The sequence below is a fragment of the Triplophysa rosa genome, linkage group LG12 (genome assembly GCF_024868665.1).
Source record: "Triplophysa rosa linkage group LG12, Trosa_1v2, whole genome shotgun sequence".
In the NCBI taxonomy this organism is placed as follows: Eukaryota; Metazoa; Chordata; class Actinopteri; order Cypriniformes; family Nemacheilidae; genus Triplophysa; species Triplophysa rosa.
Window position 1 is genome coordinate 12,955,686 of NC_079901.1, and position 21,273 is coordinate 12,976,958.

Genomic DNA, 21,273 nt, shown 5'->3' on the forward strand with positions numbered 1-21,273 from the left:
CACTCTTACTATCCTCAGATAAAGATTGGATGCGAGACTCTAATTCTAAGATCTTCTCTGTCAGCCTAACTATTTCCCTGCAATTATTGCATATAAAACCCTCGCAGCTGACAGAGAAGGCTAAGATAAACATATGACATGAGGTGCAAGTAACAATAATAGGAATAGAAGCCATAACTCACTGGGTTTGAAGAGCAATTCCGACTTACCAAGGTTGCTCGATGAATCGTAGTATATACGCTTAAAAAGAGAAACAGTTAGCACACAAGACAAGCTAGAGGCAAGATGATACTGTATTCCACAGTGTAGACAGAAAGCAAGCTAACACGCTAATGCTATGCTAACGGCGTTAAGTTAACTATCAATTTTGGTTTAGAATCTTCAAGTAAATGACAAGAACAGGGTTATTGAGATATCAGGATAAGTTAGTAACAACAATGATAAGTAACGATAATAAAATACATGAAGTGAAAGTGCAGGGATACAAACAAACCGCCAGCAGCGATGCAGACAGGAACTGACTAATCGTACAGTAAAAGTACAGCAAACACACTGCTGTCACTGTAATATTTCACTGTAATATTATTAGTCAGATAGCTGAACTCTGAAGCATGTATATAATAAATATTTAGTCAACATATTAAAACAAGTTTTTTCTGGTTGCTACATTTCAATTCAAATGTATGTTTCTCTGACAAATATAACATTTACTATCTTTCAGCTGTTATGAAAAAAGCAACAAATCGTAACAGATGGAGCATAAAAGAAAAAAATATATGATCAGTTAATACATGGATTGTGTTTTCATGTATCTGAATAGTTTCCACAGATGTTTTTTTAGCTGTGAATTTTTTGGCCAATGGTTCATTTTGGTGGACTGTACTGAAATCCAAATATCTCAGACATTCCCACAGAATGTTTTGTAGTTGTTTATTACGACTGGTAGCATAAAGGCATACAAGTGCTGTTGTTTATGATGAAGGGAAATTGCTTATAATCTTAACAGCTGTTATAACAGTTTAAAACTTTTTACTTTCATTTGGCATATTATGTCTAGATTTGGTATTTAACATAAATTAAGGCTGCCCTTAAAGTAGATTGAAAAGAAATGTCTGCATGACTACAGTATCTATGGAAATCAGGACGGTTCATTTTATGGACACAAGTTAAAAGCCCCTGTACAGCGGCCATGATTTTGCCAAGACCATGGATCAACATTCTTGTTGGTCTTGCAATCGCATTCCTCACACCCAGTAAAATGATATGAAAAGAGTATATAGGCATGTACAGTGGCAAGAAAAAGTATGTGAACCTTTTGGAATTTCATGGTTTTCTGAATAAATTTGTCATAAAATGTGATCTGATCTTCATCAGGGTATTGACAAATAAAATGTGTCTAAAATAATAACACAACATTTTTTTGATCTTTCATGTCTTTATTGAGAACAACCAAAAAAACCTCGTAGTGCTTGTGGAAAAAGTATGTGAACCCTTGAGTTAATGACCTCAAAAAAGCTAATTGGAGTCAGGTTTTAGCACACCTGGAGTCTCGTTAAGATAATAAGTTTGGAGGTGTGGACTACAGCTACTTTGACTGATAAAAACACCTCAAACTTTTGGAGTTTGCGCTGCACAAGAAGAACACGCTTATGTGAGCCATGCCTCGCCAAAAAGAGCTTTCAGAGGATCTACGGTTAAGAATTGTTGATTTACATAAAGCTGGCAAGGGTTACAAAGTTATTTCAAAGAAATTCACCAGTCTACAAATGGAGACACTTTGGGACTGTTGCTGACACCAAGAGCATAACGAAGACTCATCAATGAGGTAAAGAAACAACCCCAAATGACAGCCAAAGATTTGAAGGCATCATTGGAACTTGCTAACGTCGCTGTTCATGAGTCTACAATACGTAAAACACTGAACAAGCAGGGTATCCACGGCAGGACACCACGAAGGAAGCCACTGCTTACTAAAAAGAACATTTCTGCACGCCTGAAGTTTGCAAAAAAGCACATTGACACTCCACAGCGGTATTGGCAAAATGTTTTGTGGACTGATGAAGCTAAGATTGAACTATTTGGAAAAACACACAGCACTACATCTGGCGTAGAAAGGGCACGGCATATCATCATGAAAACATCATCCCAACTGTAAAGTATGGTGGAGGAAACATCATGATTTGGGCCTGCTTTGCTGCATCAGGGCCTGGCCAGCTTGGAATCATTGAGGGGAAGATGAATTCCCAAGTATATCAGACAATTCTTCAGGATAATGTGAGAATGTCTGTACGTCAGCTGAAACTGTGTAGAAGGTGGGTGATGCAACAGGACAACGACCCAAAACACCAGAGCAAGTCCACAACAGAATGGCTTCAGAAAAACAAAATCCGCCTTTTGGAGTGGCCAAGTCAGAGGCCAGACCTCAACCCAATAGAGATGCTATGGATTGACTTGAAGAGGGCCATACACATGAGACGTCCAACGAATATGACCGAGCTAAGGCTGTTCTGCCAGGAAGAATGGGCTAAAATTCCTCCTCAACGATGTGCAGGTCTGATCCACAGCTACAGGAAGCGCCTGGTTGAGGTTATTGCTGCCAAGGGGGGGGGTCAACCAGTTATTCATTCTAAGGGTTCACTTACTTTTTCCACTGCCATTTTGAATGTTGAAGATAATGTTCAATAATGAATGTTGTTCAATAAAGACATGAAAGACCAGAATTTTTTTTGTTATTATTTTTAGAGACATTATGTTTGTCAATACCCTTGACTTCGATGAAGATCAGATCACATTTTATGACAAATTTATTCAGAAAACAATGAAATTCCAAAAAGTTCACATACTTTTTCTTGCCACTGTATAGGCAAATTTATGAGCATGTATATTTCATACACAAAGGCAATTTAAAGTACTTGATTTAAAAATGATTTGCAGAAAATCAGAACAGCAACGGGATACATAATGAGGAAAAGTATTAAAATTCAAAGACCTTTAAAAGAGAATGGTTGGAGCTGAAAACCAGTGTGAGGAGTTTTGGTTATGTTCAGAATCCTGACAGCAGTGTTCTGTATTAGCTGTTTAGTGTTTTTTTTTAACGAAATGCAGTCACACTGAACAGTTATTCACACCTGTCAGATAGGTGGTGCTAATTGGCAATGCATTTTATACCTTTTTTATTTAATAATTAATTGTTCTGTAATATGGGATATTTTCAAGCTTTTTCGGAGGAGATTTTTGAAGTGATGATAATAGTAAATGCAAACTAGAAGCAAATACTTTACAGTTTAAAATTAAAGCATCTTTGTCAATGTGGTATTTACCCATCATCATACAAGATGAATTTCGCTTTCAAAAACCTGATAAAAAACAGAGAAAAATGAAGTGTATTCTTGTACTAGCACTACAGATAAGATTGTTGTTTTGCCAGAAGACAGTGGTGCACTTGTTCTTAAAGGGGGAAACACAGATTGATCAACATCAAAACAATATATCACTACAGTACATGTAAACATGACATGAGATAATGTCTGAATGTTTTCATCTCTGTGTAATGGGGATGTACATTTTATTTTTTCCTGAATGATAACAGGTGAGTATTGATGCTGTTAATAGCATTTTTAATACATATTTTATTAAAAATAAATATTTTATTAAATAAGATTGGACAAGTGTCTATGATGTGCTTTTTGTTTGTTTAACCCCCACTCCCTCTATTAGCTTTTTGTTTTGTGGAAACCCTGTAGGGACTTTAGTTTCTGGGTGGTTTTAGTGTTTTTTAATTTTTGTTTCTTTCATTCGAGATTTTATGCTGTCTGTGCGTGGGTTTTGTTTTTATTGAAATTAAAATGACAGTAAATGCTGGTAATCGCCATAATAATGCTGCCAAAAAGACCAGGGAGACGTCTTTAAAATATCTTTCTTGTGACCATGATTTTTCGTTTATACTGGGCCGTGCATTGTTTATCAGGTAACATTATAGTTGCAGAAGTATGTTTTGGTTTTGATTTATGGTTTTGGTATCTTTTGGTTTAGGAACATATTTTCATCATTCATAAAACTGATGTTTCCAGCATCTTGAACATTGCCCAATAATATAGGGCAAACAATAAATAATTTTTCTTCTAAAACATGTCTTACAGTACATACACCCTTAGCTGATTATAACACAAAAGTACAAGTAGTTTATCAGTTTGTGTGTAACGCATTTGTGTCAACATGTCAGATGGTGAGGATGACACACAGGAAGTGAGGTTGTACAGTATCTTATCTCAGCTTTGTCATATTAAAATGCATGGGACTGTTTTGTATTTAAATACCTTTGAAAAAAATTAAATGTATTTTGTATTTAAATGTGTTTAATCATAGTATTTTTGTATTTTCAAACTAAAATACTTTTTGCCAATCAACCGCCTTATTAGACTGCATGGATGGGCAGTGTTTCAAATACATCCATTTGAAATACAAAATACTATTATTTTGTAATAGTAATAGTATTTTTTTGTATGTATTTTTGTATAGCCTAGTTAATTCAAGAAATGAGCAGTCTAATAAAGAGGTTGATTGGCAAAAAGTATTTTCTATTTTGAAAATACAAAAATACAAAGACATTTTGTCATTTTAGAATGTTAAATTCTACTTCTGTAGTTATTTTGGTGAAAGTAACTCAAAAGTAATACAGGAGTCATGTAATGTATTACAATTCTGAGACAGCAATATTGCAAGGTAAGGGATTACTTTTAAATAACAGTAACAAATAATCTGTAATGTATTACAGTTTGGAAGTAACTTGCACAACATTGGTTAATACACTGTAGGCTATTGAATATATTTAATTATTCCTATTTTCTGCATTCTGACCTCAGAGTTTTCTTTCGGTTTTAAAGCTGTCTGCTTGATTTTTCCACTGATATGTTTTCTTTTAAGTGCTTCAATTTGCTGTTTTTTATTTATTTGTTTATTTACAATTTATTTTATATTATACGTTTAAAATATTGCTACCATTGAATTTAGTTTTTAAGAAAATACTCACATTATAGGCTATTTATCACATTATAGGCTATTTTTGCGGTCTGATCCAGAGAAAAAAGGTTTTGTTAGGCATTTTTATTTTTTGCACTAATATTTTAGTTTGTTAATATGTTAGTTTTGTTTCGTTTGCCTAAAATTTTTGCCTAATTCTTTTTTTTCAATTTTCACTAGTTCACTAGAAATATTGTATTGAGACGTATAATCATAACTTGTGGCGGTGTTGCAGCGGATTGCATTATGTGTGCGCTTGAGCACTTAATTTATATTTTAAAGGCTCATTATAATGGTTTTGTATAGCTCTGTAATTTAAAACAATGTTAGCTGTTACATAAGATATCTTTTTCATACATGAAGCTTAAACCATCATCTGATGTCCCCATTCCCCATGTATATTGAAATGTTTAAATTAATATCATAAACGTGCGAATAGTCAACTAATGGCCTAAATTAACAACTAGTCGACCAAAGAAATCTCTAGTCGAGGGCAGTTATCTCATTTGGTCACTTTTTTCTTTTGAGTTTTCATACTAATACATGCATGTATGATTCTCTACAGGCAACATTTCATTTCCAACTTAAATTTCACTTTAATGTTTTTCTTCATATAGAGCAGCGTTGGATTCCTCCCCTTTTCCAGTGTTTTAAATAATATTTGCCCTTTTTTATATCTAGCGCAGGAGAAGATCTGCAGAGCGCTGGTACTTAAGAGATTGTATCAAGAAGACACTATACTTCAATCAGGTAGGACTGCAGTTTTTCTTTTAATTATTCCTCTGCTACAATTCTGTTTAGTACTTTTTCCAGCCTGATGTTCGAGATTTCACTGATGTTATATCTCACATACTGATGCTCTTACTCATCTGTACTCAAGTTCTATCAGAATCTCTCACAGGAGGAATTACAGTATGTCAGTTGTGAATTTCAGTGAATTGTTAAGAAAATAAGTATGATTGTTTTAAACATGCAAGTTTGTCCATAACCACAACACAATCTCCTTGTATAGAAGACGTGGGGTCTGCCTTTTGCAGATGTTACTCTTTTTTTAAACACATCTGCATGTTGCATGCAAATGCCGTGCACATGCTGAAGAGTAAAACCATGAACCTTTGTGTAGCGTGTTCGTGGAGATAAGGAAGGAAGAGGACGAGGTTGGCGAGACTGACACGATTTTATTCCACACTAAATAAAACAACCAACTTAAATAGAGCATCAAAAGTACACAACATAAATCCACGGTCTTCCTTCTAGCCTGGCTTGTGTCGCTCTGAAGTCAGCGAAGGTCCCCCTTGCTGACTGAGAAGTTTGGGTTTGTGGCAGCTCGCGTCGAGTCCGTCTCTCTCTTCCCACTGTGACTTTGTCCGATGTTTATATACTCTCCCCGCGCCCTTACTGGAACGAGACACAGGTGTTGATCGTCTGTAATTACTCCACTCACTTACCGCTCGTCTCCCGGCTCTCTCTCCTGCTGCACACCTCGCTACACCACGCTCCCCTCGCCACACTTTGTTTACAATTTAATTTGTTTCATGAGTAGCCAGATTCAAGCTACTAAGAGTATGAAAATAATTTATTGCATCTTATGGTTCAGGATTCACAACAGCGTTTATTTATCTTATCCTCCTTTAGCTTTCTTTCGGTCATTTTAAGTAAGATTCAAAATTTACCTTGTACAACTAAAAACAGACAGTCAGAAGAAAGAATGGCAGGTGTTTTATCTTGACAAACTGTGACACAGCTGTGCCTGTGGCTTTCCATATTTTGTAAAAATAAGACATTCCGGCTGTAGTATAGGGTGGAGAATTCGAAGCAAAGGCTGTTATTGATTCATTTGCATGGAAGATTGCTTGGAATGTTTCCGGTGAACACCCCAAAAGCAAAATGAGGAAAAAAGCTTTTTTTCTGGTTGGCTATTGCTAGGTTTTACCAGACATTACCTTCTTCAACCTCATACCCAATGTATGTTATACGTTTACCTTATGAATACATTTTTTGTTAGTGACTTCTTACATGAGAATTGGACTTGCAAAATCATGGTCAAGAGAAAGACACTTTCGGTTAGGTGGAAGAGTAAACTGACAGAGACAAATAGTATAAAACAAGTCTGAAAAACCAAGTCCTGACCATGAATTTTCATTGTTCATAAACATTGTTAGACACTGGCAAAATTCAAGTTGTTTGTTTGTCAAAATTTAGAAAACATGAGGCTTTTCGTTAAAAATATAACATTTTTGGCAAAAAATACATAATTTCTCTCCTAAAATATGTGCTGAAGACTGCATCTTTATCTGTATAGAAACATTCTACGATCTAATTAACTCAGAAAAAGTGTGGGTAGTAACCAGAGGCGGATACAGAAAGTAGATGATAGCTGGGCCGGAATAATTCGCTTCACACTTTCAACCGGAGTAATTTTTAAGAAAAATTTATGGACCGGTGTTCTGTACCATTGTGGCATCAAATGCAATTCACTAAACTTTGCTCTACAAATGAAACAGCATCACCGTGCAGTTTATTTAACACGGTCCCATGGCTTTGTGGTGCATGGCTGTCCCTGTAACGTTATGCGTCAAAAGTCTGCGCAACTGCGTGCGATATACTAGACTCATGTTTGTTACAGGCCTGTCGGAGGCGTTTCCAATTTTTATAACCGCCTCTTGTGAAAGTAATCTCGGTGTGTTGGCTACCTCAGGAAAATGTCTGCATGCTTTACAAAATATGGCATCTTTTGTATCGCTATATTCAATCCATTTAAACTGTTCATACCAATAAGAACTGAAGGAGCGTGGCTTTCCATCAATAATGGTAATTGGACATTTTCCCAGCACTGGTTAGCCGGTGTTCACCTGTTCTTCTATCGCGGACAGATCTGGAGGCAGACAATTTTGATTTACTAATTCGGAAGCCGGTTGTTGCTAAGGGGTACAGCTACGGCAGGAAGTGGTGCAAAATCTCGCCACTTCGCGCTGTACAATCCATCGCACAACAACTTTTTTTCCCATTCTAAACAAAGTAAAGAATAAATGCCGACTCGCTTGACTTTCGTGTGCGGTGCGACAAACGTCAAAACAAGAGGCGAAATCAGATGTCAATCAACATAAGTAGCGATTCAAATTTTGGGGTGGCACCCAGAGTTTCCAATTGGATGGCAGGAGTGTTCAGTGCCGCCTTGGACCCATAGACATAATAAATAACTAGATGCCGCATTGGCCGCTTTGCTTCGCTGCTGTGATACGTCAATGGCGCCGCCATATTGGTGAGGGCAACAGTTCACTAAAAGCCCACTAAACCCAATGGGAGAGCTGCGCTTTTTCGACATTAAGAGCACAATCACATTTACATTTCTTAACGTATTTCAATGGTTTACGATATACGTAGAGTACAACTTTACCATGTCTCTAGTTGCTTCATGTCTCGATTATAGCCTACTTTAAAATTAATGGTTGTCATAAGGAAATGTGAAATCCATTATTTGTGCCTGTTATTCGTGAGAATCCACTAGATGGCACCATGTTCATTGATATGTTGTAGACAAAACAAGCAACAGAATAAATAACCAGGTTGCAGTAGTTGAGAATAGAACAGACATGTAGCCTAGAGATTGTTTCTGAGATTTATTTGAATCATCGAACAAAACACCCAAGGTAATATGGTTTAATTTACGTGTTATTTAAAAACAATGTTTTTTCACCGTGGAAATTGCTTTTTCTGTAGTAATTTTAGACGATAAAAAGATAAAAAATGTTCTTTTATTTATCCGGTAAACCCGTTACAGCAGTAAAACATGATGTATGTGATATAGTAAAACAAATAACACTGCCGTACATTGTAAGTATGAAATAGCAGTATATAGTCATATAGTAAAGACGAATTGTTTTGATTTTTCCTATGATTTTAAAGTGAATGAGCTGTGTTCTGATCATGTGCATTTAATTTAAATTATTTCACATTAGCGATGTGTAGACAATTATTAAGCCTAAACGATTGCTTGACAAGCCTGAGTTTTAACAGTTCCGCATGACATTAAATATATTTTCAAGTCTAACCAGGGCTCTAGAATGCGACCAATTTTGGTCGCACATGTGACCTAATTTCTCAATGGTGCGACTAAAAAAAATCTGAGGTCGCACAGGTGCGACCAGCCTAGAGGGACAAAAAGTCTCTGCGAAAGTCTCCCTGTGGTTCAACAACAGACAACATTAGGCCCATATCGTGGTCTAAACCAATCAGAGATAGTGAAGGGCGGACCCCCCTCTGATTGGCCGTGGTCCAGATATTCCTGTACGTGTGTGTACGTTTGAAAATGCTGTGCTGCAGTCGGACAGAGAGGTGAGTAGCCTATAGGCCCATCAGATAAACAGAGTAGATGTAGCCGCGGATGATGAGAGAAGATGAAAAGAACGATTGACAACTTTTTCGTTAAGAATGTTAAGTTAAGGCCTGATCCGTCCGAAAATCATAACCAATGCTCTGACACGCTAGACTGCGACTAAATGGTCTCATTTTGCGACAAATTTTCCTGCCAGTGCGACAAGTTTTTCTTAATGGTCGCACCGGTGCGACTGTAAAACTGATCAATATATAATTTTTGCGTATTATAAATTTAATGCGCAGAAATGTTATATTGCGCAAGCGGCGCATTCAGTCACTTATTTTCGTCTCCCCTCCTTCAACCATTCACTTATCTATCAGTGCCCTGCCCCCAGAGACGTAATTCGCGGGTAAGAGGCGAAGGACCGAAAGAGCAGACGAGTGAAGCGCTCAATATTGCAACTTAAATAAATATGCAGAATACAAGAATTCCCCTGCTAAGGTACAAAACAGCAAAGATAACGAAATGTGTTGCAAGTATTGTATGCATGTGAAGCTAATGCAGGAAACACGTGTTTAAACTTTATGCACTAAACTATTGTATAAAGCTCTCTAACAATACTGCAAAGCATACAAAACGTTATACATCACGCTAAATACTATTTATTTGTGAGTCGCTATTGATAGAAGCCAAACGTGCATCAATACAGCTTTCATGAAGAATAATCACTAAAAGCCTTCAGGTCTCGCGGGTTGTTTGAGATATGCGCGCGCCCAGAGAGTCAGAGCACAAAATACTAAACGGAGTTCTCTTTCACGCCTTCTTACTCTGAAACGGACATATTAACACAAAATAACCTAAAAATTCCCATATTAACAAGAAACCTTGTAAAGGTATTCAGTTTGTTTCGTGACCAAACAGTTGGGAAACAAAACACGTGTTCCAGTATATTGCGTGAGCTCTTAAAGGGGCAGTAGCATAATAAAGATCTCTGTTTATAATGTTCATCAAACAACAACAGACGGGCCCAAAAACACTCACTGATATTAAAGGAATTGTGTTCTCTTATAGGAGACGTTCACAACAAATAAAGGAAGAAAGTAACTTTAAGAAAGATGTGCTTTAAATATGGTAAAGTGTTGAAAGAGAGTTTACATATACAATAAAAATAATTCAATCATAAACAATGATTTGTATTAATTTCTAATTGATTTATTAATGTATTAAACACATTTTAATGAAGTTTTAGTGATTCTTTTTTCTTACCTCACCCCACGACTCTGGTGCTATCAAATTAAGGGCTGGTGCCACCAACTGAATAACTTGGTAGCACCAGTGCCACCTCTCTCAAGTGTTAAGCCCATTGCACATTGAGTCCGTAATTTGCGTCCGAAATTTCCGCACGTTAAAAAATAAATACGACCTCATGTTGTGTCAATCACATTTACACACTGCCTCCGATATTTTCGTCCGTCATAAAAAAATTTGGACCGGGTTTGATTTTCTGCGTTTTCCGCATGCGTCAAGCATTTTGAGTGGCCTTTTTTAACAATTCAGAGACACCGTACAAACGAGAGCCAAATATGAAAAAACGCATACGAAAATTTTGGACTGTATGTGCAAAGACCTTTAGTCTAGAGCCCTGCTTTCTTGTAGAATTGTGCTTCAAATAAAGAACTTTATGTTGACCAGATTGTTAGTTAATCATTTACAAGTCAATATTGCCTATATGGACAGCGATTTAAAAAAAAAGTGAACTTGTAAAACTGCGGTGTTAAATGCGATGCGGTCGAAAATTTGGGTGCACCTAACTTTTGTGGCGCACCAGTGCAACCAGTGCAAAAAGTTAGTCTAGAGCCCTGCTAACCATCTTTAACTGGAGCCAAAACGTTTCTGTATTCCACTTAAATAGAAAAGTATTGAAATTAGTTGAGAAATGAAAACGATGTTGTGTTTTTATCCAGATAACTGCAGCTCCACCATTCACTCGTATGTCTTTGTAGTCAGCTTTTGCCCTCACCAATATGGTGGCGGCGTTGACATACGATCCAGCGGACAATGAAGCGTCTATTTAATATATATATATATGATATATGTCTATGCTTGGACCCCCCTCTTCGCCACTGATCTAGAGACGGCTCTCACTAAATCCTTGGTGTTTCGAGTCTGACGTCATCAGATCCATGGCTTGTTGGTTTTAACTAAATCCTTGGTGTTTCAAGTCTTACGAAACCTTTACCCTAACCCACACCCTAACCTTAACCTTACTCTAACCATCTAAACTACATTTGATTGTTAAAATGGCCTAAAAAACACTGTTGCGCACTGTTGCGTGATGACGTCAGACTCGAAACACCAAGGCATCTAGGAAACAATTCGCGATATTGGCGCGTAACGTAACTGACGTCATGTGAGCACATTCTTAATAATATTAGGATATTATTATTAATAAACAAACAATTCAAATGTTTTTATTTAATTCATACAATTCACATTTAGAATTAAGGTTAAAAAATATATTTAAAATAATATTAAAGTCCCAGTGAAATTAAAAATGACAATTCTTATTTTTTCATGAAATATTGCAGCGTTTATAGTAAATAGCTTATCAATGTGGGTCATTTTATTTTTAAATTCATGTACCCTCATAATCTTCAGTTAAAATCTGAAAATGCAATTCCGTACTGACATGACTATCCATCTGAAATTACGTAAATTAGACGGCTTGGCCAGAGCATCCGTTAACTCCTCCCCTACAACTGTCAGTCTGCTGCCAGTTTCATTTCAAAATCAATGCAACAGCTGTATTTACACATCCAATCAATTAGCAGTGAAAATGCAAGCCACGCCCATTAATTTTCTCCTTTGAAATTACTTTTCACTCGGAAATGTGTCAGAATACGGAAGTAAAAACGATCGCAACTTCTGGTTCACGGGGACTTTAAAAATAATTTTCTTGGCCCACCCGTAGCACCGCCCCTGGTAGTAACATCAGCATTTACAAAATAATCTATGTGGTGTGTACGAAACCAAACTGAACAATGTGCATCAAGGACATGTACATGTATGCGACGTGCAAGAGGAATGAGCGTTTACTTTCTCATGTTGCGAAATCTTGCAAGAAAAACACCAAACAAGAACATGCTTCTACAGATTGATAAATAACATAAATGTTTTGTTGCTGTATGATCAAAATAGTGGATGCTCAACACTCAAAACAGTAGAATGTTTCTATGGTTACACTGTGTTAGTCATCACAAATGTGTGAGTGAAACCTGTTCTGTACACATCTGAAACAATTGTATAGAGCCATTGATAAACAGAGTTGCGACACTCATATAGACCTCCGTTGGAAGAATAGAATGCTGAAGTAACTCGTGTCATGGAGGGCTCTATAGTTCCAAACATTGCATTGAAGCCCATTCATTTCACGTTCGTTTCCCAAACCCATTCGCAGGTAAATTGATAAAATGCATCTCTGTAAAACTGGTATTTTATTATAAGAATGTTTTTGAAATAAAATATTGTTTTCCTAAATAAAAATGGCCTTTCTGTGGGTCTGCATGTGTGGTTTAATAATTTTCTATAAAGACTGCTCATTAAATAAAATGTTATCTACCCTCTCCCTGTATAAATTATATAATAAAATCGCTTACTGACTGAAATTGTTTGTCTTGTTCATTTTTCAGCGTTCTTTGTGGTGCATTTACTTGCAATCATTGATTATTTATTGATAAATTACTGCTGCTTGCACTGTATCTCCTGCTTGATCCCATTCAAACAGACTGACAGTTTGGAACTATTGAGCGCTCCACGAACCACGTGACCACGCGGCCGTGAGATCAAAGTGTGTCGCAACTCTGTTTTTCAACGGCTCTGGGCAGGGGTATTCAATTAAAGTTCCAAGAGATTCAGTTTCTTTATTTCCTTGCCAGCAGAGGTCTGAACAATACTTTTTAAAAGTAAATAAACAATATTTACCTAATAATTGTTTCATCAATTGAGCCTAAATGGGTATAGTAAAAGTGCCAATGTTTTAACAGGCCAGTTATTTTTTCATTCAGATACCTACTGTCTCTGTAAAGGCACATCGATCATCTTGTTCATCTTAAATGACAAAAAAAGATTTATTTTCTAGATTAATTTTCTTAGATTTCATCCGTCTCGATCTTGAGTAGGGTTGGGTTGTACATTTCGCTTTTCAGTGCGCTGTCACTTCTCCGTTTCCCCTCCCCTTTTCCTCCATGTCTTCCAGATTTTTTAATAATATTTGCCATTTTTTCTTCCGCAGGAGAAGATCTGCAAAGCTCCGCTTCTGTAGAGATTTGGTTAAGAAGACACCGTGCTTTAATCAAGTAGGTCCTGTTCATGCACGATTCTGTTGTGGTACTAATTCCAGCCTGATGTTAGAGATTTCACTGTGACATTTGTTCAGTACTAACATTATATTATCAGCTGTAAGACTTTGCTTGACCCATACATACTGTATATTAGAATTTCTCGCAATAGGAATTATAGCAATGCAAGTGTATATTTCAGTGAATTACTGAGGAAACAAGTACGATTCAAACAGGTCTCAAAGACTTTCATATTACACCATGAAGACAATCTTTCGCATGATGGACATATAATCTGCTTTCAGCTATTTTTTTCTCTTTTTTAACACATTCATTGTAACCTGCATGTTTATGCATGTAAACTCCCTTCATATGCTGTACAGCTCATATTTATTTAATATGAGAAGCCTGCAGATTGCATGGGAGTATGATATTAATATTCTATTGAAGCTTTAGATCTTGGATGAGAACATTTATCTCATCTTTCTGTGTTTTGCTTTCAGTTATTTTCAGTTAACATTAAAAACTTCCCTTGTTAATACAACCGGTGTCAAATTTGCAATGTGTTGGATGGTCTACACGCTTCTACAGCCTTGACTGCCTAAACTTTGTTGTTTATTATTTGGCTCATATGTCTGTATTTCTGCTTATTCCAGTAAAATAAGTAAAAATAAGACACGTTTCTGTGGAGGGTTTAAAGGCAATACTGTTTTTATAGAGATTTGGTTGAATTGGTGCTTGAAATGTTTCAGTTGAACAACATGAGGAAAGCCATTCTCTCTGATTGGCTATTGCTGAATTTTCCAGACACAAGTGTCTGTGACCTCAAACTCAGTGCAAGTTTTATGTCTCATTTATCCAGACAGTGTCTAAGATACAAAATATGTATATTCACAAAGATTGGTGCCTTGCTGATGTCTGTAGACTGGGTGTGTTAACTCAGGGTATTTTTTATAGTTTTTTACACTGACCGTGTTTACATGCAGGCTTGTGATGCGATTATAATGAGATTTAGGCAATATTGTTGCCTTGAACACGAACTTCTCGTGTGAACACAATGATTAAATCCAGATAATGTGATTATGCTCATAATTGTAGTAAAATATGTGGTGTATGCATATTTTATTTGCAGTTAACAGGCATGTAAACCCTTCTCTAATCACATCTACTCTGCACTAACCAAAGTGTGCATGTGCTTGTGGCATACATGGGTGACGTGTCACGCACCCAGAGTGATTTGCAGATTTGTAAACATGACATTTGGAAGTCTTCCTTTCACTCGCTGAACTCTGCCAACTCACACAACTGACTGCCAACTCACTACTCACTCTCCTCTCTACCTTCATTCAAAAAACAGTATGAAGAACACAATGCCAGAGTAGACAATCCCAGTTGCAGAGGCATTGCCATCATATTTCTGTTAATCACAGCACCCAAACCCAGATATGGGTACAGGCACAGGTATGTCTGTAAGATGTCTGCTAAAGACCTAGGGCCTCATGTACAAAGACTTGCGTTGATTCCATACTAAAACATTGCGTACGGACAAAGCTGTAAATGTGCGTATGCACAAAAAAACTCAGATGTATGAATCTCTGCATACGCAGAATCTCATGCATATTCTCTTTGTACATCACAATTAACGCGAAATTGAGCGCACGAGCACAACACCCCACCCTGTCTCCTCCCTCAATTAAATACATTTGAATATGGTAATGCGTCCACTTTTGCGAATCAAGCAGCAAGAAAATGGCAAAAGCAAGCAGCAAGAAACGAAAGTTCACGGTATGTGAGTTAGAGGTGCTACTATCGGAGGTAGAAAGGAGGAAAAATATTTTATTTGGAACTTTGTCCTCCGGAATTTATAACAAAAGGGAAAAAAATGAGTGGGAGAGTTTGGCTGATGCTGTCAACGCGGTGGGATCAGAAAATCGCACTGTAAATGAACTTAAAAAGAAGTGGTCTGATATATAAAGTGTGGGCAGAACAGGCGGTGGTAGAGGGGTCGATGAACTTACAGCCTTTGAGCAGAGAGTTGCCTCCATTGTGGGCGACACTTTACTCTCTGGAGTTGTATCCATTGCTGTGGAAGACTCAGATTGTGTGCGTTAGACGGAGACGGACGTAGAAAGTAATACGCTCACGTTGTGTGTGTGTAAACTTGTCAATGAAGACCTGAACTGTGCGCGTCCGCAATGGCAGCGGGAAACATCAGTGCCACGTGACCCGAGCAGTTGACTTATCACACACACACAGATCTACTCGTCTTTCCACATGAAATAACAACTGGAAGAAATTCCAAATTTGTAAAACGTACAAAAATTCGTACATGTGCGAGGACTTGTGAAAAAAAATCATGCTGTCTTGAAAACTGGTCACAAAATGGGTTTTGGTCGCAGTCTGGTGCGCTGATATAATTGTTTTTAATGTTTTGGCAGATGGCCATCTAGCAAACTGATATACCCCAACCCCTGCCTCGGCCCCCCGATGTCATCGTCCATCGCAATGTTTCACTGTAGGCATCGTCCGATGCCGATGCCAACATCGCCCAACCCTATAGCTGACAAAAAGTACACCAGAGATTTTACATATCCATTGCATTTATGGCAAATGCGTGCACCCATTAATAATGAACAGACTCAAATCACAGTTGACATGTGCCTGTGGTTATTTAGACTCAGAAGGTGCAACAGCAGGAATGTCCACTGGCACGCTGGCACCCTAAAAACTTGTTCTCTTTGGAATCGGCCATTGACAATGTTCTCTAATAAGTCCAACACTGCCATTGTCATAGACTAAGGGTTGTATTTTTTTAGCTCATGCTTTTGTATGTTCTTACTTAATTGCATAGTTGATAGAATACTCCCATAAGGGTCGTGTGACAATAATATGTCAATAATTTTATCAATTACAAATTAATAGCAATGTTTTTAACAGGTGGTGGTGTGATTGATGTGGCTAATGATTTGATAGTAATTGTTTGGACCACCAAGCTGGAGTTATTAAAACGATTAATGATCTTATATGTGAAAATATAAGCAGAGGATGTTTGTCAAATTACACAAGCTTTTGTACTTGACCACTTCAGCCGTACCACAATCACATATTCAAGCTGTGGTGGGTTTCACTCGCGCATGCACGCACGCATGCACACAGACTTTAACGGTGTTTTTAAACACATCATTTGTTTATTAATGTCACAGACAGATAAAATAATCACTTAAGTAGGCCGAAGTTACTATACTATCAAAACCGATCACTACATCGTTCTTGTCTATTTGGTTGGTTCGGCTGAAAGTGACAGCGCATCGTTTCTTTGGTTTGCGCCCTAAATATTGTGTTTACTGACATCAGCTATTAGCAACACTATACAATCTTGTTTATGTGTGTAAATTATATATACAGTCAAGGCCGGACTTACCATTGGCCTTGACTGGGCTCCAGCCCAGGGGCCCCGCCCTTCAGGGGGCCCGCCTGCTCTCGTTCATTTGATTTGTTTAGTTATATGCCAGTCATTTTATTTTTCATTTAAACTTTGTGCATTGGCCTACCAAGGTTCAATAACACTGCCTTATGTAAGGAATGATGTCGTTTAATTGGCTAAACGTTCCGTCAGTCATGTTGGCGTTTCCTGATTGGTCATTTGTGGATTCTATCCGTCACGTTTACCGCAGTTGAAACCTGTCTGCTCATTAGTGATGGGAAGTTTGGATCATTTTACTGACTCGGATCTTTGAGTCTCGTTCAGCAAAATGAACGAATCTTTTTTCGAGTCATATCGTTCATTTCGTTCATTATGCAAACGTCGATCACATTACAAACAATACAAAACTATAATGCTATAAGAAACAGAAAAGCTTAATTCATTGTTTACCTGGGTCTTTAGTCTATGATTAGCTCACCACACCACTTATCTGACAAGTCCTCGGGTTTGACTCCTTCGTTCATCACGTGACAGCGTCGTAAGCTAAACCAATTGCAGTCAGAGCCGGAAAGAGAATTGATTAGTTCACCTCTCGAGTCTTCGGGTTTGACTCCTTCGTTCATCACGTGACAGCGTCGTAAGCTAAACCAATGCAGTCAGAGCCGGAAAGAGAATTGATTAGTTCACCTCTCGAGTCCTCGGGTTTGACTCCTTCGTTCATCACGTGACAGCATCGTAAGCTAAACCAATGCAGTCAGAGCCGGAAAGAGAATTGATTAGTTCACCTCTCGAGTCTTCGGGTTTGACTCCTTCGTTCATCACGTGACAGCGTCGTAAGCTAAACCAATGCAGTCAGAGCCGGAAAGAGAATTGATTAGTTCACCTCTCGAGTCTTCGGGTTTGAATCGTTCGTTCTTCTTGAATTCCAGTACAGGACCCATAGAATGTTGCGCAATGCGCATGCGCGACTGAACGAATCACTCCCTAAGACGACTCGTTCTTCCCGAGTCACATTAAAGATTCGTTCAAAATGAACGAATCGTTCAAGAACGACCCATCACTACTGCTCATTAAGACGCTCTAATGGCTGACAAAGCGCAATCGCAGTGCCGCGCTTAAAGAAAACCAAAAACTGAGAGACAAGAACGCGAAAGAACAGCATTTAGGAAATAATGATTCTTTACACCCATGGCACCACACCTTGATCTTTAGGCAGAGAATCCACAGCATACCTGGCACCATCTCCCGCCAGGCCGCCACCCTCCGGTTTTATTTCAGGTATTTCTCCTTTGAAACTCGCGGACCGACGTGAGCCGGAACGCGTTCACGGGGTGGCACTGTGGCTTGAGCCGCTGCCCATTTGCCCTCACAGGCTGGCGCCCGTCTTTGGTAGGCGAAGTAGAGTAGAGAGGATTCACATCCCCGCGAAAAACTTGCTCTTAATACACCGCTATATTATTCCACTCCGCGTTATCCATTTGACGCTCGCTCCTCACAGTCTGTGTCCGCTCACTGAAGACGACAGATCGGTTCATCGACAGGGAGATGCAGTAGAGTCTACTAGCTGTTGTTGTTGTTGTTGTTACACTTTCTTCACTTTTACAAAAAACGTGTAATGAAAAGTGTTGTGTTCTGCAGACAACTCTGAATAAAAACTGGTAATATAGAGTTTATTTCTAATATCTCCCGTTCTGTGGCCATAAGCGGTTCTTGTAAATAATATGCAAACACTGTTAATATGCAAACACTGTTAAATCCATCCATGTAAATAAAAAATGAAAACATTCTGCTAACTAATAAACAAAGTTAAAACAACCGAACTACGGGACGCGTGAAGGGACAAACTGCTCGTGCTTTTTCAAACTGCGTTTAGATAGTTATTTCATGTCTGACGTTGAGATCTCTGGCAAAATGTAAATGCTTAATTAAGATGATACCTTGCAGATATACCATTCATGGATTCATGGCCTGTGAGCTGCATTAAACAGTCTCTTAGATTTACATTTAAGAATTTGACATGAAAATTATGTTATGTTAGATATAAAGTAATTAAAACGATTTATAACAGAGGGGTGCCCTATTTGCCCTGCACAACCTCAGTTAACTAGACTTTACAAAACTATGGACCCATCTCATTATTATGAAACTATTTAAGCCATAATAAGACGTTTCATCTCATTATATGAATACAATTTTAATGTGCATTTCAAACTCATAGATCTGTCATAAGCTTTACTGATGGAATTGCAATAGAATACTAATATATTTTAAACACTTTACACAGTTGCATTTGTTAACATTAGTTAAGCATTAGATTACATGTCTGCATTTGTTCATCTTTATTTTCAGTATTTACTAATATTTTTAAAAACATTGAACATGCACCATGAACTAACATGAACAATTGTATTTGGCATTAACTAACAATAAACAAGATTAATAAATGCTGACAACTGTATTGCTCATTGTTGGTTTCATGTTAATGCAGGCCCCCATCCTCTTAAGTCCGGCCCTGTATACAGTGTATTCAGAGCTCCGTGGATGCCGCTTCTGTCTTCCCGGGAACGGGACGAGACACAAGCGGCAGAAGCCCTCGGGACAGCGGGAAAACGGTGAGTATATTACGGCGTATACAGTAAATACACACACATGTATGTTAGAAACAAGCTGGTATAGTGCTGCTAGTCGTGTCTGTGACATGAAAATAAACTAATGATGCGTTTAAAAACTTTGCTGGCACTGTGTGAGTAAAACCCGTTTGTGGCAGTCACAAATAGCCTATGTGATGATAAATCTGAAGTGGTCAAGTAAAACATCTCGTGCGATTTGACATACATCCTCTGTAGGTCTGATAAAGTATCCACGATAATTTAGTGGGAAAATTAACAACGTTCGGGAGCAAGAGTAAACTTTCCACTGTATTTTTCATCTGCTGCGCAGTCTGACAGACTTCGGACAGATGAGAGAATAATGATAGCGGGCGGGGTTTTCTGTGAAATTGTACCGGTAAATGTAAATAAACTGCCTGGATTGCGTTTACATTACACTGAGATCCGATCACAATGCGTCCTCGACTACCTCTGGATCAGGACACGCTGATCGGATGACATTCCAATTAGAAGCGCGTTTACACTTGTCTTTCCAATGTGTATCTGGACAACATCCAGATACAGGTCGCATGTAAATGACAAATGTGAATGCAGCCTCTGATGTTCGGCAGGTATTTTTACACAGCAGATGTTTTCCAGATCTCCAGGGGCCTCATGTATCAACGCTGCGTACGCACAAAAACTTTGAGTACCCCAGCTTTCACGGTCGCTGTCGGATGTACTAACAGTGAAATTAAGGTGAGAATGTGCATTCCTCCACGCCAGTGGTTCCCAAACTTTTTACAATAGCGTACCCCCCCAAGGACTTAACATCATTCTGCGTACCCCCTTTCTTACATTAACAATTGTGGTCTCAAACTTTTTTTATTTGCATTTTAAATACATGTAATTTTCTTTTATCAAACAATAAATGATATATGACTCATATATAAATAAATGACTCACTGCTTAATGAGATGGATGTGCTTGAAATGACTTGCATAACTCTGTGATGTTTGGTTGTATCGGAGAAAGTCTGAGTCTCAAATCATTCTCTATGCAGAGTCTGTGTCGATATTTGTTCTTTATGTGGGCAAGTGCTGAAAACCCACTCTCGCAAAGATACGTTGTGGAGAAGGGCAGTAATGTTTTCAAAGCGTAATCGGCTAAGGCACGATACTCTGCATGCAAAGCTATCCAGAAGTCTGTCAGTAATTTTTGTGCGAAGTCACATGCGGTACGTAAAGACGTGCGCTTACGCATGAGTGGACGCATATTTTTTGATTGGATGACATGAATTTGACCTTTTATGGCACTACGTGACTACTTTTTTGCTGTGTGTACACTAGAGGGAGCACGTCTTTATATTCAGCTTGTGAGAAAAACATGCCTTGATTGTCAGGTGCGTTATAATTAACAGTAGATTTCAGGATTTTGTTCACGTACCCCCTCTGTCACCTGGCGTACCCCCAGGGGTAAGCGTACCCCAGTTTGGGAACCACTGCTCTACGCCAACTTCATGTCTGGCGTACATACATTTCTCGTGGTTTTTGTCCGTTGGCGACTCTTAGAGGCAATGAAGCGAAT

General features: G+C 38.1%; 1 protein-coding gene across 1 annotated transcript in view; it reads left to right on the plus strand.

The window, feature by feature from the left end:
- Positions 1–13,631: 13,631 nt before the first annotated feature.
- The window catches only part of si:ch211-195m9.3 (galaxin), a 74,311-nt gene continuing 66,669 nt past the window's right edge, over positions 13,632–21,273 (plus strand). Inside the window, exons 1-2 of the mRNA XM_057347360.1 lie at positions 13,632–13,692; positions 19,587–19,710. The gene's annotated coding sequence lies outside the window, so the exon portion shown is untranslated. The remainder of the gene's footprint in view (positions 13,693–19,586; positions 19,711–21,273) is intronic.